This window comes from Dasypus novemcinctus, chromosome 28, assembly GCF_030445035.2.
Source record: "Dasypus novemcinctus isolate mDasNov1 chromosome 28, mDasNov1.1.hap2, whole genome shotgun sequence".
NCBI classification, from domain to species: domain Eukaryota; kingdom Metazoa; phylum Chordata; class Mammalia; order Cingulata; family Dasypodidae; genus Dasypus; species Dasypus novemcinctus.
The window spans coordinates 13,670,231-13,697,339 of NC_080700.1; positions in this window are offsets into that span (position 1 = coordinate 13,670,231).

The following is a 27,109-nucleotide window of genomic DNA, read 5'->3' on the forward strand; positions in this document are numbered from 1 at the left end:
TGTTTTCTTCTCTAAGTCTGATGAAAAGAAAAGAGACAGAGGAAGCTCCAGGAACAAGCAAGCGGCTCCCTCGCGGTAACTCAGAGTCCAAACTACCACCGCTAGGGGCCGCTGTTGGAAAAGAATCGTTCCTTCCTGGATTCCAAGGCAGGGGGAGGGGCAGGGCCCCTTGCAGCAGGGGCTGTGGGGGAGGGGACCCCTGGGCCAGACCATGGACTGGGCTGAGACCCTCTCTCCATCTGAGAGCTCACCTGGTCCAGGCCAAGAGTCTGCCTTGGGCCAGGCAGCCCTGTCCCTCTGAAGAGGGGGGTTCCTGGCCAACCAAAGTCCCCGAGGCCTTGTCAAGCGGGGGCCTACCAAGGGGCGGCGTTGCCCTGCAGGTCTCTCCCACGCCAATGGTCACAGACGTGCTGACTCCCATCGCCATCACCTCCACCATTTGGGGACCGGAAAACCTGACCTTTCCCACAGGTGGCCTGAGGGCTTCTGCCTGGCCTTTCCCAGCAGTGGCTTGAGGGCTTCTGCCTTGGCTGCCTGCCAGACATGGAGAGGCCTGTCTCCCAGAGAGGAGAGGCTCAGAGTCTTCCCCTTCCTTGTCAATGTCCACTCTTTCCCTGGGTTTCTTTTCTGGGATGAGAGGGGCGGGCCCCTGAACACCCAGGCGACTCTAAGACATGAGCATGCCATTTTTTTCCTCTCGCCCGACTGACTTTGTGGTACTGTACGAATGAACATTTATCTTTTCTCCGGGTTTGGGGGACCCAAAACAAAGTTGGTTACATATTCGGTTGTGAGGCTTTTCAGGGTAAAGCATTTCTGCTCACTTGAGGCACTGCGGTCAATTGGACTTACAGGTCCGTGTGTTCCACGGTACAGTGACATTGTAAGCAGGCGTCGCGACCGTCCACAGCAGTTGTATGGGTTGTTTTGGCATTGACTCGAGCCACAACCCCCAGTGTTTGAAACACACACGTAGAAGGAAGACCTCATCATGTCAAGTACATTTTGCTCTGCGAGAGCACGCCACGCAGCCAGGTGATTTTCCTATGGGTTGTCGTGCCAAGCAGCCATAGCAGGCAATTGCACAGGTATGCTGTCCAGATTTCCAAGCGAAAGCGATAGCCCTTCTCGCCTAGGCGAAGCTGCCGAGTCGGTAAAGCCCCAGGCACTGGTGCTCCTGAGGGCTGCGGGGACAGCCAGGTCTACGCTGGTGGCAGGAGGCTCTGGGCTTCACTGCCCTGCCAGGTGCCCGACTTGAGTATACGTGCTCTTCAATGCGGTGGAGTCGGTCTCAGGTGGGCCCTCCCTCCACATGCCTCTCCTGTCCCTTTGGCTGAAGCTGAGCCCTGCACGGGGGGTTTGTGCCTGCGCAGGAGCCTTGAATCTCTGGACAGGCCCCGTGCCAGCTGGGAGCTGAGCCTCAGCCCAGCTGCAAGGCCTACGCTCAAGTTCCTTGGACTTGCCCAGGTCAGGTATGAGGGAGGAGAAGATGGTCGTCAGCACAGCAGGAAGCAATAGTAATGACACCTGGCAGCGGGAGAAGTGCCTCCAACAGCCCTGTGGGATCTAAGCCCCCCCTGGCTCCAGCCGCCGCCTCCGCCCTGCCCCCTCTTCTCGTGCCACCACAGCCAGCCCTATCCCCGCGCTGAGCCGGGACCAAGGCACACAGGTGCCCAAGCCCGCCGGGCAGGCCACGCCCCCTGCCACCCCCGCACCCAGGCACCCTGCCCCCGCCCCTGGCAGACTCGCCCCGCCTCCGTTGCTCTGGAGACCATGGCTGCTGGCGGGAGGGGCCTAAGGTGTGGAGGTGTAAGACAGTTGTGATGAGGGGGAGAATTCTCCACTCGGCAGTTGTCCCCAGTGGTAGTGGCGGGACACGTGCGGCCAGCACACATCCTGCCAAAACCCACCGAATGCACTACCGGGAGCGTGTCGACTGCCAGCAAAACTCAGGCACCGGGGTTAGCGGGGTTCCCAAATGACGCATCGAATGCCCCCAAGAGCCCACCGGAAGGGAAGGGGTCACTGGCGTGGTAGGACCCTGCTGGCTGTGGGCTGTGCTGGAAGAGAACCTCTGCTACAGTGTCGTGGACTGTTGTTTTCTCCTCTAAGTCTAATGAAAAGAAAAGAGACAGAGGAAGCTCCAGGAAGAAGCAAGCGGCTCCCTCGCGGAATTTCAGAGCCCAAACTACCACCGCTAGGGGCTGCTGTTGGAAAAGAATTGTTCCTTCCTGGATTCCAAGGCAGGGGGAGGGGCAGGGCCCCTTGCAGCAGGGGCTGTGGGGGAGGGGACACCTGAGCCAGACTGTGGACTGGGGTGAGACCCTCTCTCCATCTGAGAGCTCACCTGGTCCCGGCCAAGAGTCTGCCTTGGGCCAGGCAGCCCCGCCCCTCTGAAGAGGGGGCTTCCTGGCCAACCAAAGCCCCGAGGCCTCGCCAAGCGGGGGCCCACCTAGGGCCGGCGTCACCCTGCAGGACTCTCCCACGCCAATGGTCACAGACGTGCTGACTCCCATCGCCATCACCTCCACCGTTTGGGGACCGTAAAACCTGGCCTTTCCCACAGGTGGCCTGAGGGCTTCTGCCTGGCCTTTCCCAGCAGTGGCTTGAGGGCTTCTGCCTTGGCTGCCTGCCAGACATGGAGAGGCCTGTCTCCCAGAGAGGAGAGGCTCAGAGTCTTCCCCTTCCTTTTCAATGTCCACTCTTTCTCTGGGTTTCTTTTCTGGGATGAGAGGGGCGGGCCCCTGAGCACCCAGGCGACTCTCAGACGTGAGCGTGCCCTTCTTCCTCTCTCCCGACTTTGTGGTACCGTACGAATGAACATGTATCTTTTCTCCGGGTTCGGAGGGACCCAAAACAAAGCTGCTTACCTATTGGGTTGTGAGGCTTTTCAGGGGAAAGCATTTCTGCCCGCTTGAGGCACTGCCGTCAATTGGGCTTACAGGTCCGTGTGTTCCGAGTACCAGGGACATTGTAAGCAGGCGTCGCGACCGTCCACAGCACTTGTATGTGTTGTTTTGGCATTGACTCGAGCCACAACCTCCAGTGTTTGAAACACACGCACAAAAGGAAGACCTCATCATCTTAAGTCCATTTTGCTCTGCCAGAGCATGCCACACAGCCAGGTGATTTTCCTATGGGTTGTCGTACCAAGCAGCCATAGCAGGCAATTGCACAGGTATGCTGTCCAGATTTCCAAGCGAAAGCAGATAGCTTTCACACATTTTTGGCTTGGTAGAGAGTGGTAGTTTTGCACAGGTCTTAAACATCAAGGCGTCAGTCAGTGGTAAGTGACTTAAGAGCCTTAAAGAATTTGATTTGTTACTGAATGTCAAATGCAGCTCTTTAAAGGGACTAGCGGGTAAGGTGGAAAAGAATCAGATAAGGGATATTTGTTCAGAGGGATGCTAAATGATCAAGACGTTCTGAGACGGAGTTGAGGGTTTAGGACTGTTTTTGGCCCTCACCTTGAGTCTTGCTGAAACATGTCACAGTGGTGGTGTTTCCATTCCCTGGGAACAGGAATAATGAGAAAGATTTTAGTTCTTAACTCTTTTGCAGTTTTTCAGGAATGCTTTCACCAATGCTTTTATTTTTTGTTTCTATAATCATATAGGGGTAACTTGGTGGCAGATATCTGGAGAAAGAGTGTAACATTTGGCCCTTTATTGCATCTTATCTTTCTCTCTAAGATGGTAGAGCATGTTTTTTATCTTAGGGGCAAACAAAGATTACAGGAACAAGGGACTCAATTTTATTTTATTAATTCATATTAACAACACAAGTGTGTTCATATATCAATAGCTACATAACATTTATTTATCTGTCTCATTAACAGTATACAAAATAAGAATCTATATTATGTAAATAGATGTCGATAACTTGATTCAACCTCATGTTCACTGATGGAGTAAATGGCTATTAAAATGATGTCATTTTAGTTGAGAGGGTATGGGGTTCTTACTGATAAAAGAACTATTTCCTCTCTACTATCACCTTGGGAACACCAGGAAACCAAGCATTAGATGTGCATTCATTTGTGTTATTCAATATTTTATCAGCTGTTTTCTTTCTTAGGATGCATTAAAGAAATAATAAACACCACTACATTTTCCAAACTGTGCAAAAGCACTGATTACAAATTTAATGCTGAATGTGAGGTGCCAGTGATATATTCCAATTCATAATTTTGCCTTAATTCTTTGAAGAATTTGGAATTAAGATGATTATTGATAGATACCTTATCTATATCTTAACTGTAAATATACTCCACTTTATGAATGGATTTTGGGGGCTCTTCCTGTTATGATTAATGGTTTGGTAATGCACCCTAGTTTTTTTTTACTTTTAAGAGAGAACAGATTATTTAAGAATATATGTTGGAGGTGTCTTAATTGCACAGCTCTAGGACAATAACACAAATGGTGTGGCTTAACAACAGGAATGCGTTAGCTCATGCTAACACATTAGAGACTTGCGTGCTTTTGACCAGGATCTGTAGGTTCTGCCTGGCCGTCAGCCTTTGGGGTCCTTGGCTTTCCCATCACACGGCGACATCCTCTCCTTTCTTTTTGGGGATCAGTTGAGTTCCAGCTTCTTCTCCTCCATAAAGCCTCTAAGAATAGGATTAAGGCCCAACCTCATTCAGTTGGGTGATATCTTTTTTTTCCTTTTCCTTTTTAAAAAAAATTACATTAAAAAAATATGAAGTCCCATTCAACCCCACCGCCCCCACCCCCCACTCCCCCTCACAGCAACACTCTCTCCCATCATCATGACACATCCATTGCATTTGGTATGTACATCTCTGGGCATCACTGCACCTCATGATCAATTGTCCACATCATAGCCCATACTCTCCCACGTTCCATCCAGTGGGCCCTGGGGGGATCTACAATGTCCTGTAATTGTCTGAGAAGCACCACCCAGGACAACTCTGAGTCCCAAAAATGCCTCCACATCTCATCTCTTCCTCCCATTCCCCACACCCAGCAGCCACCATGGCCACTTTTCCCACACCAATGCCACATTTTCTCTGTGGACATTGGATTGGTTGTGTCCATTGCACTTCTATGTCAAGAGGGGGCTTAGATTCCACATGGATGCTGGATGCAATCCTCCTGCTTTCAGATGTAGGCACTCTAGGCTCCAGGGTGTGGTGGTTGACATTCTTTAACTCCATGTTATCTGAGTGGGGTAAGTCCAATAAATCAGAGTGTAGGAGCTGAAGTCTGTTGAGGTTCAGGGTGTGGCTATCATATTGTCAGTCCAGAGATTCAAATCCCCTAGATATATCTTAAACCCCAGCACCAACTACAATTCCAGTAAAGTAGCATGAAAGTCTTGTGAAAAGAGATCCCATCTGTGTCCAGTTCCAACACGCAGAAACACCAGCTCCAAAGAAGGGCCAACTGACATGGCAGTGAACCCCATCTGCCATGACCATAGAACCCATGGGTCTCTTTAGCCCTCCAAAGAACCAATACCTGGGGTTGTATCTACTTTATCTGTCTGAGACTCTGCTCAGGTGTGCATAAGGGAAATCCTTTTGACAACCTCCAGACTCTTTTTTAGCGACTCATAGCCATATAAACTAATTTCTCCTTTCCATTTCCCCCGTACTTTAGGTCAAACAGCATTTTAAACTCCTGTTATTATATGTAGACGGGGATATTCTTCTGGTCCATGTTGAACCTTTAATTCAAGGTCATTTTCTAGTTGCATCATCAGCTGGTATTTGGTAGTGATCCCTTGGTGCCAGGGAGGCTCATCCCCAGATGTCATGTCCCACACTGAGGGGAAATCTACATGCTGAGTTTGGCTCCAAGACTGGCCACAGTTGTGTAACATGAAGGCTGTCAGGAGGAAACTCCCAGGCACAGTGCTGCTCTAGGCCTTGTTCTTATATCAGGCGTATAGGCTCACAAGCATAGTCATTAGTATCAGGGGCTCACTGTTGGACCTTCCTTCCTTCCTGGTTCTTACCATTGCACCTGGGGGACTGCTGCTACTCCCCTAGGAACTGTGACAGAGTACTCCCAGTCAGGAACCCATGTACCCCTTCAGCTGTTATTTTTAATTGTTTCCACTATGAGTATATCGAAACATTTCCATGCACCCTGGACATATGCCCTGTATAACTCCCTGTCAACCATACATTGCCTGTCAATTAACATCCCATACCAGTATTCCTCTGCTGCCATTGTTGAACCACTCTGTGATCCAAAACTTCCTGAAAAGTGAAGCCCAATATAATGTGAGGATCCCTTACTAGTAAAATGGAATATAGCGATGAGTTTAAAGGTTAGATCTAGAATATGTATTGATTTGGAAAAATTCTACATCCTATCTTTTTATTTTCTTTTTTCCTAATTATTGAGCTTCTCTTCACAAGAGCCTTAGATCACAGTAATTCATATATACAATATACGGTATTCCCACACATCCGCCATAAAACCTTTTCCCTTCCACAGCGATAATCTTATAACTTATTCATATCATATTTACTTAAATTGATGTACAGACCCTGAGACAATAGCTTTCAAACAAGGTGACATCTGTACTTACATTATGGTCCATACTTTAGGATATACAGTTTTCTAAATTTTTAGTTATCCTATGTTTTACATTATCATTTACATTATTAGTCTGTCGTACCCTATATGATTTGGTGTAATATACTTGTTTTATATCCATCCTTGTGTACTCTCGTGAAACTCCTCTCTTACCCCCACATTTATCTTGGTTCCATCCATTCAACATCCATTTTTCCCTCCCCTTGGGGCCCACAGTGACAGCCAATCTCCTTTTCCCGAGAAGCCACGTCCAGAGATACTTGCAACAGTGTTCAGGGCCTGACTTGCTTAACTGCCAGTTGAGCCACATCTTAACAAATGTAGTAACTTCAAAGGGATCTACTTAGAGTAGATTCACACGCACAGGAATGGATTATGATTAAGAACAAGTTTGTTTGTTTTTTCTTTTCCCAGGGATATGTAATTCAACCATCCACAGAATATTAAGAGGAATAGAATTCCCCAACCAAGGATACACATTTCTTGCTAAGGGGCTGTGTGATGATGGAGATTAAAAAAACAAACTTGTTGAAAAAAGCTACACTCAAAATGAATGAGTAAAAATTGTCCTTGTGCCTGCTTTAGGTACCTAGGCAAAAAGAGCAAGGTACAAAAAGTAGAGAGAAGAGTAAGCCCATTTTATTTTGCACTAATTATAAGTTTAACAAAAAATTAAGGAAAAATGAGAAGGTGAAATTATTAATATTAACTTTTTAATGTAAATCCTTGGTCAAATGAAAGAACAAAATGTATACACTGGGCACAGTTTTCCTATAATCCTTAGCCAAGTGTTGGGGCTATAAATTATGCAAGTACCCACATAGCAAAGCAGCATGAAATCCAAGTATGTATACAAAGGAATACTCACACCAAGTGCTGGCAACTTGAACCTAAATAACTGATGAAAGATGATTACTGGAGGATATAACTTCTTTATCTTTAAAGAGTGACATTTTGTGCAGCAATGCATGGTATTCCAAAGCTACGAGGAGTAAGTAGACCAGATCTTATTATTGCTCTCTAAACTACTTGAAGCTGAGTGCCCAAACCTGGTTTATCAGCTCCTGAGCAGGTTGGCTCAGTAGGGTACAAAGCTGGTTATGGCTAATGTAATCATGGCTTCCAAGGGGGTGTGAAATTTGACAAGCTGTGTGGTGCAGTGGTCATTACTAAAGTGGGTGGTTTGACTAGAAGCTTACTTTATGATTTTCATAATTAATTTTTTCCTTGCTCCTGGAGCATCCTGAAACTTACCTTTTTATTATTATTATTTCACTGATGAGTTCTAAACTCAGTTAAAGTTCTTCCTCCTAGGCCCCACATTTTCCTCTTCTCTCCTTATCTTTTCCACTCCCCTCACCCTTCTCTTCCCCTCTCCTTTTCCCTTTCAATTTTGGTTTCCTTTTCCATTTCTTTTGTTTGCTTTCTTTTACTAATTCTTTTTTCTTTTCCTTCTTTCTTTCTTTCTTTTTTTTTGAGAGAGGAGGATAGAGCAGAAACATAGATTCTTTTTCAAGTATTAGGATGACTAGTTAATATTTCATTCTAGGATTTTAGCATCGGAGCACTCACCAAGCAGAATTGATTAACTTTAACATTGCAATGATTCATCAAGAAAGTAGAATGTTATATTTCCCTTTGAATAAAAATCCTTTTCTTAAACTTCTATTATTTCAGTTCAATAACAAATCTCCATCTTGAGCATCCTTTTCCTTTCTTATCTCTCCTAAATACTTAGACAGTATGTTGAAGAACACAGTAATATCTTACCATCAATTTTATGACTCCTTTACACTAGAACAGTCTTACATATCTATGAAATAACATTATTTTGTTATTCTTATGGAGGAGACAGGCTCTGATAGACTTTTAAACAATGTTTAATTTGAACACAATTACAGGGAATTTGTTTTAAGGAAACGTAAATGCTTAAAATGGAAATGAGTCATATATATTCATAAACATTAGCAAGGTTATAATATTGGCTAGCAAAAGCTGTATCAAAGTCTTGATTATGTTCATAAAGATATCAGAGGAAAAGAAAATAACCTTATGTTTGAGTTATATGCTTCTGCAGATCAGTATCCTCAGTCATCATATAGGTTATGGAATAATTTTAACTTGTTTCTTTTTTTCTGGGTTCTTATTTATATTTATAAGTATAGACTTCCTTTTCCTGTTTTCCCTGTCAAAGTAACTTACCATCTCATTGGAATGTAGCAAACAGAACTGCCTCAGAGGCAAGTAAGATTCCTTAATGTGGTATTAAGCAACACAACATAACAAATTCCGTAAACTCTTCCAACAGTCAAGTCTCTTTTACTGCATCAAAAATAAGTAGTATCCAGCAATTGTATTATTAATTACAAATTACACAACTATAATGGCTGAAATATATACTATCACATCTTCAGACTGCGGCGGCTTGCTCGGTCGGTAGAGGTGGGGTCTGGCTGTGGATGAGGGGTCGGTCCAGCTCTGGACGAGGGGTCGTTCCCGCTTGGGACGAGGGGTCGGTCCCACTTGAGACGAGGGGTCGGTCCGGCAGCAGACGATGGATTGGTCTCACAAGGGGTTGCGCGGTTCGGCTGACGGGGTTGCCCAGAGAAGCCGGCGACAAAGGGGTCGCCCGGAGAAGCAGGCGACAAACTGGGGACAAGGGAGGCCAGGCCCTTATCGGGGGCTCTCAGGACTGGAGGGCGCACGGCAGAAGAACTACCGCGGAGACAAGGTAAACACGCAAGTCCACTTTATTGAGGGAGAGGCAACAGTTTTATAGGGGCTGGGGAAGGCTGATTGGTCGAAGACATGCCCTGTTCTGATTGGTTGCCGGCGAAAGGTCAGTGGGCGGTACTGGATGGGGGAGGGGTGGTGGTTAGGGATTGGCTGTCGCTGTTGCTGGGGGAAGGGGCAGGGTTTAGGGATTGGTGGTTGCTTTTGCTGGGGTGGAGGGCAGACTTGAGTTTCCCGCCCATGCCTGGCTGTTGCTGTCAGGGGGAGGGAAAAGGGCAGACTGGATTTTTCCGCCCCCACCTGGCTGTTGCTACTGTCGGGGGAGGGGAAAAGGGTAGACTGGATTTCTCCGCCCACGCCTGGCTGTTGCTGCTGTCAGGGGAGGGGAAAAGGGCAGACTGGAACCTTCCACCCTGCGCCTGCACAGGGAGAAAGAAGAAGAAGGGTGCCGCCCCACAAGGCATCGGGTGGCGCCATCTGGGAGGAGGGGGGGCCGCGGAAGCATGGCTGCCGAGAAGGGGAGACCCGAGGGCACTCTGCGCCCATGCCGAGCTTCCTTCAGGGGTGGCGGTGAGTCCGACCAGCCACCCTATTATGGGGGCAGCGGCTTGGCCTGCCGCGGCTGCTCCCCCGCCAGGCCAGGAAACCACACTTCAGCCCGAGGGGTGAACGCACTATAATGGCTGAAATATATACTATCACATCTTCAGGCAATTTGCATTCGGAGGAAATGATAGTAAAATTCAACTGGAGAATAAATTCCACACTAAGAATGTTGGTTGTCCTAAAGTGAAAATATACATAGCATGATCACTACTTTATTGAGTATTGCCTGCTCATCAAGGAGATAGCGGTTTTCAAGAGGACATTACTGCGAATAAAATCTACATTAATGGATGTTGGAGAAGCTGTAGATTTTCTACCCCAGGGAAGAGTTTGGAAAACAATTTCCTGGCTGTCTATCAAAGTGAATGTAATTGTTTTGATAAGCAACGGGTTGAAAGTTGCGGTGACTTTGAAATGCAGTCACACAGGTTAGTGTTTCTTTCTTGAACTCGTCCCTCCAGCTACACTGATCACTGGTTGGAAAGCTCATAGCCGAGGTCTGACTGCTTTGTTTTTGGTCTATTCATATAAATACATTTATGTATTTATTTATTAGTGAGTTGTTGTATCTTCAGAGTAACGAGGCCAGCATCAAGTCAAGGAAAAGTCACTTCTTATATTTTAGATCAAGTGTCATAAGTGTCCTTCCAATTCTGTTTTTTGTGTTCCTTTTACAGGACAGTTTCTAAACCCTGGCAATACTGATATTTTGGGCCAGACAGGGCATTGTGGGGGGAATAAGGCTCCACATTGTAGGATATTAGCAGCATCTCTGGTTTCTGCCTACTAGATCCAGTATCACACACTCATCTTTAAAATAAAAAATGGCTCCAGACATTGTCAAGTGTCCCTGGAGGACAAAACTCATCCTTGGCTGAAAACCATTCTTTACAAAGCAAGTCAGAAGCTTTTGAATTTTGAAGTATGAGGGAAATCAATTATATTCTTTGTAATTAAAAAATATATTTTAATTGCTATGAAATGTAGAATTAGGGACAGTGGGATTGAAGAAACAAAATATGAACTGGATCCAAACATTCCCATGCTTAATGCCCTGCAGTGGCTACTCAAGTCACAGAATGTAAGAGCCAATGTTTTTATCATGATCTATAAGAGTAAAATTTTTCAAAATCTGGCCTCTGTTCTCACTTCACCCTCTACCATTTGTCCCTTGCTCTCTCCAGCCACTCATCCACCCACTTTCTGAAGCCATTAGCTGCTGCTAGTTTTCAGGAAAGTCATGTCATGAATGGCAAAGGGCTGTTGGTGAGGTTGTCTGTGTAGTGGTGCATGCAGTAACCACTACATGCTTATGGACACAGAAATAGATATGTACATACAAATACACACATATGAAGTCATATATGCATATACTATTATTTATAACCTGTATTCCTTTATCTCACTGATGGAAATAATATTTTTTTCCAAAGTCCTCTATAATTTTTTCTCTTTTCATCACTCCCTTTTTTATTTTTTTTTATTTTTTTCCTTTGTAATAATCTTTCTTTTTTTTTTATAATTAATTTTTTTTATTGACTTTGTAATAATGTTACATTAAAAATATATATGTGAGGTCCCATTCATCCCCACCCCCCCCACACCCCCTCTCCCCCCCCAACAACACTCGTTTCCATCATCATGACACATCCACTGGATTTGGTAAGTACATCTTTGGGCACCTCTGCACCTTATAGACAATGGTCCACATCATGGCCCCCACTCTCCTCCATTCCATCCAGTGGGCCCTATGAGGATTTACAATGTCCGGTGATTACCTCTGAGGCACCATCCAGGGCAGCTCCATGTCCCAAAGATGCCTCCACCTCTCATCTCCTCCTGCCCTTCCCCATACCCATCGTCCACCATGTCCACTTTTCCCAATTCCATGCCACCTCTTGTATGTGGACATTGGATTGGTTGTGTCCATTGCACCTCTATGTCAAGAGGAGGCTCAGATTCCACATGGATGCTGGATGCAGTCCTCCCATTTTCAGTTGTAATCACTCTAGGCTCCATGGTGTGGTGATTGTCCTTCTTCAACTCCATCTTAGCTGAGTGTGGTAAGTCCAATAAATCAGATTGTAGGTGCTGGAGTCTGTTGAGGCTCAGGACCTGGCTATCACATTGTCGGTCCAGAGATTCAAATCCCCTAAATATATCTTAAACCCCAACGTTAACTGCACCTCCGGCACATTAGCATGAAAGACTTATGAAGGGAGATCCCATCTGAGTCCAGATTCATCACACATAAACACCATTTCCAAAGAGGGGCCATCTGCCCTGATAGTTAACCCCATCGGCCATGACCATAACTCTCATGGGTCTCTTTAGCCTTCAAAGGAACCATTATCTGGGGGTTGTATCTGCTTTATCTGTCTCTCTGACTCTGCTCAGTTGTGCATGAGGGCAATCCTTCTGCCAGCCTCCAGACTCTTTTTTAGAAACTCGTAGCCATATAAACTCATTTCTCCTTTCCATTTCCCCCTTACTTTAGGTCAAACAGCATTTTAAAGTCATGGTATTTTATGTAGACATGGATATTCTGCTGATCCGCATTGAACCTTCCGTATAAGGTCCTTTTCCAGTTGCATCATCAGTTGGTATTTGATAGTGGTCCCTCGTTGCCAGGGAGGCTCATCCCCGGGTGTCATGTCCCACGCTGGAGGGAAGGCATTGCATTTACATGCTGAGTTTGGCTTCGAGACTGGCCACATTTGAGTAACATGAAGGCTGACAGGAGGAAATTCCCAGGCACAATGTTGCTCTAGGCCTTGTTCTTATTTTAGGTTTATCAGCTCACAAGCATACTCATTAGCATCAGGGCCTCACCGTTGAACCCTCACTCCCTCCCGGTCCCCGCCGCTGTACCTGGGAGACTGTCGCTGCTCCCCTAGGGACCACGACAGAGCACCACTGGCCAGGAACCCAGTACCCCCCCTGCTGTGGTTTCCAATTGTTGCCACCATGAGTATATCCAATCATTGCCATGCACCCTGGACATATGTTCTGTATAGCTCCCTGTCAGCCATATATCACCTGTCATTGGTATCCCATACCAGTATTCCTCCTTTGCCATTGTTGAAACACTCTGTGATCCAGAACTCCCCGAAATTTGAGGCCCAATATAATGTCATGGTCCCTTACTAGGGAATGGCATATAGCGATGGGTTTAAAGGATAGATAAAGAACTTGGATAAAGTTAAATAAAGAACTTAGATAAAGAATGTTGACTTGAAAAAATTTCCACATCCTATCCTTTTTTTTTTTTTCCCCCTCCTAATTATTCAACATTTCTTCATAGGAGTCCTAGACCACAGCAATGCATATATACAATATACAGCACTCCCATACATCCATCACAAAACCTTTTCCCTTCCACAGCGATACTCTTACCCCCTATTCACATCATATTTACTTAAAGTGATGTACAGAGTCTGAGATATTAGCTTTCTAACAAGGTAATATCTGTGCTTACATTATGGTGCATACTTTAGGATACACAGTTCTTTACATTTTTAGTTATCCTATGTTTTACATTATGGTTTACATTATCAGTCTATCATCTCCTATATGTTATGGTGTAATATTACATGTTTTATATCCATCCTTGTGTACTCTCAAGAAACTCCTCTCTTGCCCCCCATTTACTTTGGTTCCACACATTTAGCGTCCATTTTCCCTTCCACCTTGGTGCCCACAGTGACAGCCAACCTCCGTTTCCTGAGGAGCCACTTCCAGAGATAGATGGAATAGTGTTCAGGGCCTAACCTGCTCAACTGCCCCAATGCCCTGGGAGCCACCCTTTCTCTCGAGGGATAGAGTTCCCTCTATTTGGTGGCATCAGTCCTCCCCAGGATGTGGGTCCACCCCCACTCTCACTACTTGGGATTCTACCCCATGGTGTCACCCACTCTGGCAGAATGAGCATTTAGACATTCCCCAGGAGCCCGTCCTGCTTCAGACCCTCCCCTCCGAGCATTCTAAACAGGTAACCCTCTTTATTATATTTTGTTATGATTTTCTCGGCATTTTACTCTCCACCACCTCCTGTCCCTCTCCTGTGTTCGTATGCTACCCCTCCCTCCCCCCACTTTTGGGCACCGTTACCCAACCGTCCCTCCCCAGCCACCCTCAAACCTGTAAAGCCCCAACAAAAGGTAACCCCTTGCCCCCATTTTATCTCTTCTTTGTGTTCATACTTACCACTCTCTCGTCTTAAATTGCACCCCTGCAGACATCGGCTCATATCCTTCCTCCACCCTCCGATTTCCTGTAAGCCTATCGTTCAGTCTCTTGCTATCTAGGGCAGCTTGGTTGTTTCATATCATTGAGGTCATGTAGTATTTGTCCTTCAATGTCTGGGTTGCTTCACTCAACATAAGGTTCTCAAGATTCATCCATGTTATCACATGTGTTTGTAGTGTGTTTGTTCTTACAGCCGAGTAGTATTCCATTGTGTGTATATACCACATTTTATTGATCCACTCATCTGTTGATGGGCATTTGGGTTGATTCCAACTTTTGGCAATAGTGAACAATGCTGCTATGAACATTGGTGTACATATATCGGTTTGTGTCCTTGTTTTCAGTTCTGCTGGGTATATACCCAGTAGTGGTATTGCTGGGTCATATGGCAAATCTATGGCTAGTTTTTTGAGAAACCGCCATACTGTCCTCCAGAATGGTTGGATCCTTCTGCATTCCCACCAGCAGTGGATGAGTGTTCCCCTTCCTTCACATCCTCTCCAGCACTTGTATTCTTCTGTTTTTTTCATAGCTGCCAATCTTATGGGTGTAAGATGGTATCTCATTGTAGTTTTGATTTGCATTTCCCTGATAGCTAGAGATTTGGAACATTTTTTCATGTGCTTTCTTGCCATTTGTATTTCTTCTTCGGAGAAGTGTCTGTTTAAGTCTTTTTCCCATTTTTTAAATGGGTTGTTTATCTTTTTATTTTCAAGATATAGGAGTTCTTTATATATGCAAGTTATAAGTTTCTTATCAGATATATGATTGCCAAATATTTTCTCCCACTGTGTGGGCTCCCTTTTTACTTTCTTGACAAACTCCTTTGAGGTGCAGAAGGCTTTAATTTTGAGGAAGTCCCATTTATCTATTAGTTCTTTTGCTGCTCCTGCTTTTGGTGAGATAATCATAAATCCATTTCCTATTACTAGGTCCTGTAGATGTTTCCCTACACTGCTTTCTAAGGTTTTTATGGTCTTGGCTCTTATATTTAGGTCTTTGATCCATCTTGAGTTGATCTTTGTATAAGGTGTGAGATGGTAATCCTCTTTCATTCTTCTACATATGGCTATCCAGTTCTCCAGACACCATTTGTTGAATAGGCCACTCTCTCCCAATTGAGAGGGTTTGGTGGGTTTATCGAATATTATGTGGCTGTATATGTGAGGTTCTATATCAGAGCTTTCAATTCGATTCCATTGGTCTATGTGTCTCTCTTTATGCCAATACCATGCTGTTTTCACCACCGTAGCTTTATAGTATGTTTTGAAGTCAGGTAGTGTGATTCCTCCAATTTCGTTTTTCTTTTTCAGTATGTCTTTGGCTATTCGGGGTCTCTTTCCTTTCCAAATAAATTTCATAGTTAGTTTTTCTAGTTCCTTAAAGAATGCTGCGTTGATTTTTATTGGGATTGCATTGAATGTGTAGATCAGTTTTGGTAGGATAGACATCTTAATAATGTTCAGTCTTCCTATCCATGAACAAGGAATAGTCTTCCATTTATTTAGGTCTTCTTTGATTTCCTTGAACAATCTTGTATAATTCTCGTTGTATAAGTTCTTTACCTCTTTAGTTAAATTTATTCCTAAGTATTTGATTTTTTTATTTACTATTGTGAATGGTATTTGTTTCTTGATTTCCTCCTGATCTTGCTCATTATTGGTGTACAGAAATGCTACTGATTTTTGCGCATTGATCTTATAACCTGCGACTTTACTAAACTCATTTATGAGTTCTAGAATCTTCGTTGTAGATCTCTCAGGGTTTTCTATGTATAGGATCATGTCATCTGCAAATAATGAAATTTTGACTTTTTCCTTTCCAATTTGAATGCCTTTTATTTCTGGTTCTTGCCTCAGTGCTCGTGCAAGTACTTCTAAGACAATGTTAAATAGGAGCGGAGACAGTGGGCATCCTTGTCTTGTTCCTGAGTTTAGAGGGAAGGAGTCTAGGATTTCTCCATTGTAAACAATATTGGCTTTAGTTTTTTCATATATACTCTTTATCATGTTCAAAAAATTCCCTTGTATTCCAATATTTTGGAGTGTTTTTATCAAGAAAGGGTGCTGTATTTTGTCAAATGCTTTTTCTGCATCAATAGATATAATCATGTGATTTTTTTCCTTCAATCTGTTTATATGGTGTATTATGTTGATTGATTTTCTTATGTTGAACCATCCTTGCATACCTGGGATGAATCCCACTTGGTCGTGGTGTATAATACGTTTAATGTGTTGTTGAATACGATTAGCAAGTATTTTGTTGAGTATTTTTGCGTCTAGGTTCATTAGAGAAATTGTTCTGTAATTTTCCTTTCTTGTGATGTCTTTGTTTGGCTTTGGTACTAGGGTAATGTTGGCATCATAGAAGGAGTTGGGTAATGTTCTTTCCGTTTCGATGTTTTGGAATAGTTTCAGCAGGATTGGTGTCAGTTCTTTCCGGAATGTTTTGTAGAATTCACCTGTGAAACCATCTGGCCCTGGGCTCTGCTTTGTTGGGAGATTTTTGATAACTGATTCTATCTCTCTGCTTGTGATTGGTTTGTTAAGATCATCAATTTCTTCTTTCGTCAATATGGGCTGCTTATGTGTTTCTAGGAATTTGTCCATTTCCTCTAGATTGTCATTTTTGTTGGAATATAGTTTTTCAAAATATCCTCTTATGATAGTCTTTATTTCTGTGGGGTCAGTGGTGATATCGCCTTTCTCATTTCTTATTTTGTGTATTTGCATCTTCTCTCTTTTCTTCTTTGTTAGTGTTGCTAAAGGTTTGTCAATTTTGTTAATCTTCTCAAAAAACCAGCTCTTGGTTTTGTTTATCTGTTCAAGTGCTTTCTTATTTTCTATTTCATTTAGTTCTGCTCTTATCTTTGTTATTTCCTTCCTTCTTCTTCCTGTTGGGTTACTTTGTTGTTGTTTTTCTAGTTCCTTCAAATGTGCAGTTAGTTCTTCAATTTTTGCTCTTTCTTCTTTTTTGATATATGAATTTATGGCTATAAACTTCCCTCTCAGTACTGCTTTTGCTGCATCCCATAAATTTTGGTATGTTGTGTTGTCATTATCATTTGTTTCAAGGTAGTCATTGATTTCTTTTGAGATTTCCTCTTTGACCCACTGTTTTTCTAAGAGTGTGCTGTTTAATTTCCAAATCGTGGGGTGAAATCTGGGCTTCTGTCCCTTGCAAATCTCCAGGTTGACTCCACTGTGGTCAGAGATAATGTTTTGTATGATTTCAATCTTTCTGAATTCGTTCAGCCTTTCTTTGTGGCCTAGCATATGATCTATCTTGGAGAATGATCCATGTGCGCTTGAGAAAAATGTATATCCTGCTATGTTTGGGTGTAGCGATCTATATATGTCTATTAGATCGAGCTCCTCTAATATACTATTCAGATGTTTTGTTTCTTTGGTGATTCTCTTTTGAGATGTTCTGTCCAGATTTGATAGTGGTGTATTGAAATCCCCCACTATAATTGTAGATGTATCTATTCTTTCACTTAGTTTTTCCAGCGTTTGCCTGACGTATTTAGAGGCACCCTTGTTAGGGGCATAGATATTTATGATTGTTCGATCTTCTTGACAGATTTTCCCTTTCACTAAAATGTAGTATCCTTCTTTGTCTCTCACAATTGTTTCACATTTAAAGTCTATTTTGTCTGATATTAATATAGCTACTCCTGCCTTTTTTTGGTTATTGTTAGCTTGTATGATTGTTTTCCAGCCATTCACTTTCAGTCTCCATGCGTCTCTGGGTCTAAGATGTGTCTCTTGTAGACAGCATATGGATGGGTCATATTTCCTTATCCAATGTCCCAGTCTGAATCTTTTGATAGGTGAGTTTAATCCGTTGACATTCAGTGTTATTACTATCAAGGAATTATTTGTGTTAGCCATATTTTGATTGGATTTGTGTTTGTCATATTCTGTTTGTATATATTTTTTTGTCTTTTTTGTTGTTGTTGTTGGTCTTATACTCTCCTCCAACTTTGCCTTTCCTGTTTTTTCCTTTCTTCCTGCAGAACTCCCTTTAGAATTTCTTGAAGGGGAGGTTTCTTGTTGGTATACTCTTTCAGTTTCTGTTTGTCTGTGAATATTTTGAACTCTCCATCATGTTTGAATGCTAGTTTAGCTGGATAGAGTATTCTTGGTTGGAAGTTCTTTTCCTTTAGTACCTTGACTATATCATACCACTGTCTTCTTGCCTCCATGGTTTCAGAAGAGAAATCAGCACTTAATCTAATTGAGCTTCCCTTGTATGTGATGGTTTTCTTTTCTCTTGCTGCTTTTAGGATTTTCTCTTTGTCTTGAGCCTTGGATAATTTGATAAGTATATGTCTTGGGGTGGGCCTGTTGGGGTTTATGACTTGTGGAGTGCGCTGTGCTTCTTGGATATGGACATCTGTCTCTTTCAGTAGATTTGGGAAGTTTTCAGCCATTATTTCCTGCAACACTCCTTCTGACCCCTTTCCCTTCTCTTCACCTTCTGGAATGCCTATAATACGTATGTGTGAGCGTTTTGCATTATCATTCAGGTCCCTAAATCCTAATTGGATTTTTTCTATCTTCTTGTTGACCCCTTCTACTATCTGTTTGATTTCTGATGTACTGTCTTCCACATCACTAATTCTCTGCTCTGTCTCTTCTAGCCTGCTGATATTTGCTGCAAGTGTATTTTTGATTTCTTGAACTGTGGTGTTCATTCCCATCATATCTGTTATGTTTTTGCGTATGTCTGCAATTTCCCCTCCAAGTGATGTCTTCATGTTGTTAACCTCTTTCATTACTGCATCAAATTTGTCGGTGATAAATGTTCTGAGTTCTTTCATTGCTTGTGCCAAGTTTTGCTCCCCTTCGTGATTATTGGTTTGTTGATTGGATTCAGTCATGTTTTCCTGATTATTGGTTTGGTTTGTAGATTTTTGTTGCTTTCTGGTCATCTCTTTATTTTGTCGAATTTAATCAGTTCCTTAGCTTCTTTGTCTACTTTTGGAGGTTAATTAGTTGTTATTTTTGCATAGGTATTATATCTTCTCTTTGTCACTTTTTTCTTCTTATTCAAGTTACTTGTTGTTGGTTAAGTTCACTTTAGAAGAAAGTATTAGTGTTGGGGAAAGGCAATTGTGTCAGCAAGGGAAAAGTGTAAAGTAGTATTAGTAATGTATGTTAACAAAGCAAGAATATGAGATCTGGGAGGATGGAGGTTAGATTCATGTAGATTGTATAGAGTTATAGCTGTAGGTAGAGTACCTTTTATGAAGTAGATGACTGAATATAGGCAGAATATGGTATGAACTACAAAGCTATTGTTTTCATGAGAGAGGGAAAAAGAAAAGAAAGGTAATAGTTTCAAGAGTGGATAACAGACAGAAAACAGGACAAAGGTATTAGAAATTAAGAGTTAGACAGTTTGTGGGTCAAAGAATGGGAGGTGGGGTTGGAATATAGGAGAGACAGTAGATGATAGTGGATATGAAGATGCAGGGGAAGGGGGATAGTGTAGGTAGCCTAAATCAGTTCACACAGAAATGAGGTAGTGGAGGATGGGAAAACCCAGTAAATATGAGGTGTTCCCTGTAACACCTATTGTGTAATTGAATTAAAATAAAATAAGTGGAAAATGAGGGACAAGAGGGAAAGAGAAAACCGGAAAAAAAAACACTAATTATAATAAAGAAAAAAAAGAAAGACAAGAAGAAAGGAAGAAAGAAAAAGAGGATAGGCACACGGTGGGAAACAGATAGGGCGAAGAGAGATTCAGGTATACACGTGTCACAATTACAACACTATCTAAAACAACAAGCAAAGAAACCCCTAAATAACTGTATATATATATATATATAAAAAAAGGACTTTGGGGGGCACGCTAGGAGAAACGACTAGAGGATAATGCAATATTAGCAATCAGGGCGTCATAAAGAGTAGAAAATAAGATAAAGTGAAAATAAAAACAAAACAATATGAACCAATAAAGATAAAACGCCAACGTTAAGGTCCAGAGCACTCAAGGACCCCAGGTAGACCCCAGGGCGTGATGGATTCGGGGGTGGAAAGTCTGAGACACTGAAGACTCAAGAGGTGTGAGTCTGGGGTGTGGACCGCCAGAGTCCAGGGGACCCAGACCTGGCAACCTCAAATCTGGTCCACAGAAAGCTTAGGAGCCCCGCAGTGCAACACAGCCCTCAGGGATCCCCGTAGCTGGGTGCCAGCCCCGTGGGGGAAGCCCGATCGGCGAATTCTATATTGAATGTCTGATCTCTGAAATTCACCTAACTCCTCAGGGTATCAGCCTTTGGACAGCTCCCTCCCTGTGCTCACACGCAACGGCCACTTGAGGGCGCCTCTACACCACGGCCAGTTCAATGACCCAGATCCCAAGCCCCGCCGGGTGGGGTGGGCTTCAGCTGGAAACGCCGAAAACAGACTCTAAGATCCGAAATCCCAAACTTCGCAAAATATTCCCCAATCTGCTTCCAGACGTGTCCTCCTCCCTCACTGCACCCTACAACAGTCTCCCAATTGTGTCCCCTTATTGTCCAAAATCCAATTCCGTTGCAGATCGGCAGCCGGACCTGTGGGGATGGGGCTCCAGGCGGAAGCCCCCCTGTCCGGAGGCTAAAACGTCCCCCGCTTCACAGGGAAACACCGTCTGTCTCCGCAAATCAATCTGCAAAGGAGTCTTGTCCCAACAATCCCTCACCAGCCAGCCCAGTATCCGCGAATTTTTCAGCACCACAAAGCCTCTAGAATAAGGAAAAAAAAAACAAAAACCCTGGCCGCCCGCGGCTCCGGAGCTGCCGGAGCGCCCGCTACCGCGGCTCCGCCCACCCAAGGAGGGAACTTCCCGCGCCCAGCTGGGACCTCCGTTTATATATTATAGACGTATCCTCTCTGTTACCTTCCCACCGAATTGACGTCCAGACACCTTCCAACCAGCAAAAATCCCCGAAACAGCGCGGTCCCAAAGAGCCTTCAACGCTGCCCAGCCGCCCCCTGCAGAGACACTACCAGGCAAGCTCACGCTCCACTCCCTTTTTTAGTATGCATGTTTGATCTCTATGTTTCCTACTAAAAATTTCCTCAAATATCCAGGTTCCTGGTAGCTTACTTACACTTAAGCTACTGGGGGTATACACCTGTCTAAGAAACTCTGATTAGGTGGGGTCTGTGTCTTTTAGTGTATTTCTGTGGGTTGATGGAGTTCAGTTTTTTATAGCAATTTTATTGAGATAGTATCACACAGAGTCCATCCAAAGTGTGCAATCAATGCTCTCAATATAATTAGGGTTGTGGAACCATAACCATAATCAATTTTTTTATTGACTTTGTAATAATATTACATTAAAAATATATATATGAGGTCCCATTCAACCCCACCACCCCCACACCAACTCTCCCCCCCCCCCAGCAACACTCATTCCCATCATCATGACACATCCATTGCATTTGGTACCATAATCAATTTGAGGACATTTTCATCATTCTGAATGGAAAACCCCATAACCAACAGCAACTACCTCTCAATTCCTCTGTCCTTCACCTGCCCTACATAGCCACTAATAACCATTCTTGTCTACAGGTTTATTTATAATTACATTTTAAACAAAAATTCCTCTACCATTTGTATTACTTTGTGTCTGGTTTTCTTCATATAGGAAAATGAATTTATTTTGGTGATTTTCTAATGAGAGGTGTTCTAGGTTTATATAAACTGATGAAAAATATAACATTCCCATATCACCCCCTCTTGGTGACACTTTGCATTGGTGTGCTACTTTTAGTGTGATGGAAGAACAATATTAAAATATTACTGCTAAGGAAAGACTGTAGTTTTCATTAGTTATATTTTCCCCTATTCCATCCTATTGTTAGTACCTGTAATAGTGATGTGCATTCGCTGTCTCTCTTGAAAGAACACTCTTATATTTGTACTTTTAACCACAGACATCCTCCACACATGGTTCACTGTATTACACCCATGTTCTGCCCTCTAGCTTTCCTCCTGGTGATACACATGACCAAAAACTTCCCCTTTAAAGACATGTTCACGTGTAATTCAGTGCTGTCAATAACACTCACAATAATGTGCTTCCATCACCTCTATCCATTTCCAAAGATTTCCAATCAACCTGATGAAAACTTCTGCACAACTAAGTGTTAGTTCCCCATTTTTACACTCCTTCTTTCTCCGGGTAACCAATATATAAATGTAGATTATAACTCTATATGCTAGTGTTTTGTAATTAGTTGATATGAGTGCAATCATATTATTATTTTTCTTTTAGTGCCAGGCTTATTTCCCAAAACTCCATAATGTGACATGAATATGGCCTTCATTCTTTCTTACATAAAAATTACATTCATATATATATTTATATACATATATATATATATCACATTTTGTTTACCCATTCATCGGTTGACAGAAACTTGTCTCCATCCTTTGGTAACTATGAAGAAAGCCACTATGGACATCAGTGAGCAAATGTCTGTTCATGTCCCATCTTACAGTTCCTCTGATTATGAACCCCGTAGCATGATTGCTCGATCATATAACAAGTCTATCCTTAGCTTCCCGAGAAACTGCTAGTGTCTTCCATAGTGGCTACCCCATTTTACATTGCACAAGCAGTGTATGACCATTTGTCTTCCTCCACATCCTTTCCAACAATTGCAGGTCTCTGGATGATTTTTATACTGGCCATTCTAGTAGGGGTGATATGAAATCTCACTGTGGTTTTGATTTTCATTTCTCTATTAGGCCAGTGGTGGAAAGCACTTTTGATCCCTTGTGTAGGCTGCTTTCTAGACCAGGTCCTTTCAAGCAGAAATGATTTTATTGTGAGAAGGTTCCTTTTATCTTTTTCTCTTTCACTGTAAGCGTTTCAGTGTAAAGTCAAAAAACATTGCCCAGTGCAAGGTTTGAAGATTCTTCACCATATTTTTTCTATGAGGTTTATGGTCTTGGTTCTTATCTTTATATCGTTGATCACTTTTGGTTAATTTTTGTTTAAGGTATGAGGTAGGGGTAAGGTCTGAAATGGTGGAAAGGCAGCTGGTTACTGGGAGGAAGCACTTGGAAATCACAGATCTGATAAGGGCTTAATATCCATGATCTATAAAGAGATTCTACAACTTAATACCTAAACAACAAATGACACAATTAAAAAATGAGCAACTGACTTGTTTGAACAAATGATCAAAGTTCCCACACACAGGCACAGTGTTGATAATAGGGAAGCAGTGGATGTGGGTGGTTACATTAGAGTGTTCTATTTCCTGATTGATTTTTCAGTAAACCTTAAAACTTTTCTTGTTAAAATGATAAATTATCTGGAAAGAGATAACAAATGATGTTAACTTTAAATCTGTGAAGGCAAAGAAAAACATCTTTCATGTATAACTACTAAAGAATGTAAAAATAGTATATATCTTCTAAAGAAATAGAAAAAATAAGATTGAATAAAGACTATGATTCCAAAGAAGACATTCAGGTGAAAAATAACAATATTGAACACTGAGAAAAAAAATTAGATGGAAGGAAGGAAGATAACATTTAAACTTGAATAGTAATTACAGTCATATAGGTGTTAAACCTAATAAAAATTTTCAAAAGGATTTTTTGAGAACTCTGTGTGTTTCATTTTAAAACCCAGGCCCTCCTGACCCTTGTGAAGAGCTGGCCCATGCCCACCTGGCTGATGGCCCAAGGAGTGCCATGCCATGCAGGTGTATCCCCCCCATAGGGAGCCCCACGCTGAAGGAGTGCACCCCGTAAGGGAGCTGCCCCCGGAGAGAAGAGAAAAAACCAGCCTGCCCAGGAATGGTGCCACACACATGGAGTGCTGCTGCAGTAAGATGACACAACAAAAAGATACAGATTCCTGGGCCACTGACAAGTATATAAGCAGACACAGAAAACACACAGTGAATGGACACGGAGAACAGACAACTGGGGGGGGGAGAGGAAAGGGAGAGAAAAAAAAGAAAATAATATTTCTGTATATATAAAAAACAAAACCCATCTAAGGGAAAGTAGATGTAATGCAAATTGTTGAGCGCCTGCTTCCCATGTTCAATCCCATGTACCTTCTGAAAAAAGTCAAAGATAAACAGCATGTTTGGCAGTAAAATATGGGTTTTATATAATCACAGATAAATACAAATATAAGTAAATCTTATGTCAGTATGGCAACAGCAATTACACAATCACTAAGGAAAAAGTACTGGAAATGTAGGGTCTTATCATACTATTAAAAGGTTTAGTTCAGAGAAAAAAATAGCCAATTAAAATTGAAGTGTGCCTATTTGCAAGCTTTTGCAAACTGCCACAATTACAACATGTAAGAGACAAACCCAAAACCCAATAGGAGATTTTGGGATGACTCTCTCAGCAAGGGATGGAATAGAATAAATATCAACAAGGATAACAGACTACGTCTTAAGGGACATTTTTCCATACGCCATCTATATAAATCATGGCAAAGAGAAAAATACACTTTTCATGAACTTAAGGAGCTGAAGGGCTGAGGCAGGAGAAGGATATGTAGGAGACAACCATGGTCATCCTGTCATCAAAGAAGGAGGCTCTAACAAGAGAGAAAGAGGAGGCAAAGGAGAAGGGGCCAGATGAGCACAGGAAGTGAAGGATGGATGTCACATGGAAAGAGAGAATTCAAGAAAGGTCACAAAGCTTTGGCCTGAACACATATCAGGAGGGAAATGCTGACTATGGAAAAGGGAGAGACCAAGAAGGAGGAGTTTGGGGAAGGAGTCTAGAGTTTGGAATTGGCATATTACACACAGAAGTGGGATGTCCTGGATACAACTCTGTAAATCTGGACTGTGTGGAAAAACTGGGTTAGATAAATAGGGTTAGTACTCATGCCAGGTGAGAAGGAACTTAAAGCCAAGAGTAATCACATGACCCGCAGCTGAATTGATTTCTGAGGAAGGAAAGAGGCCCAAGTACAGAGCCCTGGGGGAAAAATCTAAAGCTGAGGAATTTTTGGAGGAACACACAAACCAGCAGAGGAGACAGACATGGAAAGACTAGAGAGTCCAGATGATAACAAGAAAAAGGAGAATGTGGTGAAACAGAAATAAGTGAGGGGAGCTCTTGAAGATATTCAGAGCAACCAGCTGTGCCAAATGCAGCTGATGCAGAAATTAGTGAGATGTGATGCAGTGCCATCCAGCGGCTCTGTTCCAGAAGAGTAAGGATGAACAGAGCAAGACAACACACAGTAACTGCTCTGGAGATGCAGGCTGGTGGTGCAGGTCTGATTTATTGAGGAAGTGTAGTAGCTTTTATAGAACTTGAGGCAAGGTGCAAGGAGCTTACTGGCTATGCTAACTTAGTGAGCCTGATTGGTTCATGTGCTCTAGTTGTTCAGGGGAAGGCAGATTTCTTAGGGACATGCCCAGGCCCAGGCATGTCCGCTGCATGCTTCAGCGCCATCTTTTGGGTGGAAACCCAAAGGCCTTATAGTTAGAGAGGTTTTCCTGCATCTAAGAAGGCGTCAGTGGCTTGCCCACAATGTGAAGTATCTTTTGGGACTAAGCTCTCCTTTTCTATCACCCAGAAGAAAGGAAAACATGTCCTTATATGAACACCTTTGTATGTAACACCTTTAGGTCATAATACCCTAAACTTGAAGGGTCTGAATATCCACACCAAAAGGTACAAGAATTTTGTAATACTCCATTTCAAAGGATTAAAGGATAAAAAAACAACAGTGAACTATTGATACACAAAACAACAAGAATGAATCTCAAAACAGTTATTTTGAGCAAACGAGGCAGGCATCAAAATGTGAATTCCAATTTCATTTTTATGAATTTAAAGACGTAGCAAAATGAATGTATGTGGATAGAAAGAATGAGTGTGAATATGTTGGGAGGTGGTTATTGTTGACGTGTATAGGGATTATTGTCCAGATTGTTGGAAATAATTCATATCTTGATAGGGAAAGTGGATAATGTAGGTGAAGGAGATGAAAGGTTTGAAAATTTTGACATGATTCAGTTAAGAACAAAGCACTTAACTCTATTTAAATTTTTCATCACTTTGAAAGAAGCAATGAGAGAGAGAGAGACAAGACTGCTCATCAGAGTACAATGGAGAAAAGCACATTTTATTTTCAGTATCCTTCCCCCACTGACCACCTCACTGATGAGCAGCCAGGCTGTCAGTTGCTTGTGGGTTCCAGGCAGAATGTTGGGGAGTTCTCTGGGGTTTGTTGTGGATACCGGGTTACTGGGCAGAGTCCTGTGGTGGCATCAGTGCCAAGGAGGGACTATACTGCTCTGGGGGCTTGTCTTTTGGACGATCCAAGGGAAGCTTTGAGAGGTGGTGATGGAGCACAGTGGCACTACTCCACACCTCACATTCCACAGCCTCCACGGGGACTCGGGGGCATTTCAATCCTTCTTCAGCATTCTGGTGTGTCTCTTCTTGTTCAGACTTGAGCAGTCTGTTAGAAGTCAACTTTATATAAAACAGGAAAAACAGCTTGTTGACACACTAGCTACCCTATTGTCAAGAAATGTCAGCTTCTTGATAAGATGAGTGCGGCTAACAGGAGGTATGCAGTGAGTAAGTCATCTTTAGGGGAAGCTAGGCTAGGGAGAGTGACTTTAAACATGACCGGCCTCATTGACACCTACAGAAAGGCTAAGGGAACGACAGCAGTGTTGATGGAGGAATTAACTTCAGTGGTCCTAGAACTACAGGAACAGAGATCCAGACATGAAGATGAGATGAAGAAGATGCTGAAAACACGGAAGTCCCAAGAAGAGGTCCTGAGGACCTCCACAGCACCAGGTGCTTTTCCATACTCAGTTTGTTTGGAATCCCTTCCCCTCCCTGATGGTCCCTCCTCCAGCAGTGGGCCTGGGTGGGTCTTAAAGCAGCACTGAGCTTCTACTCCCCTCAGGCCTGCAGAGCCA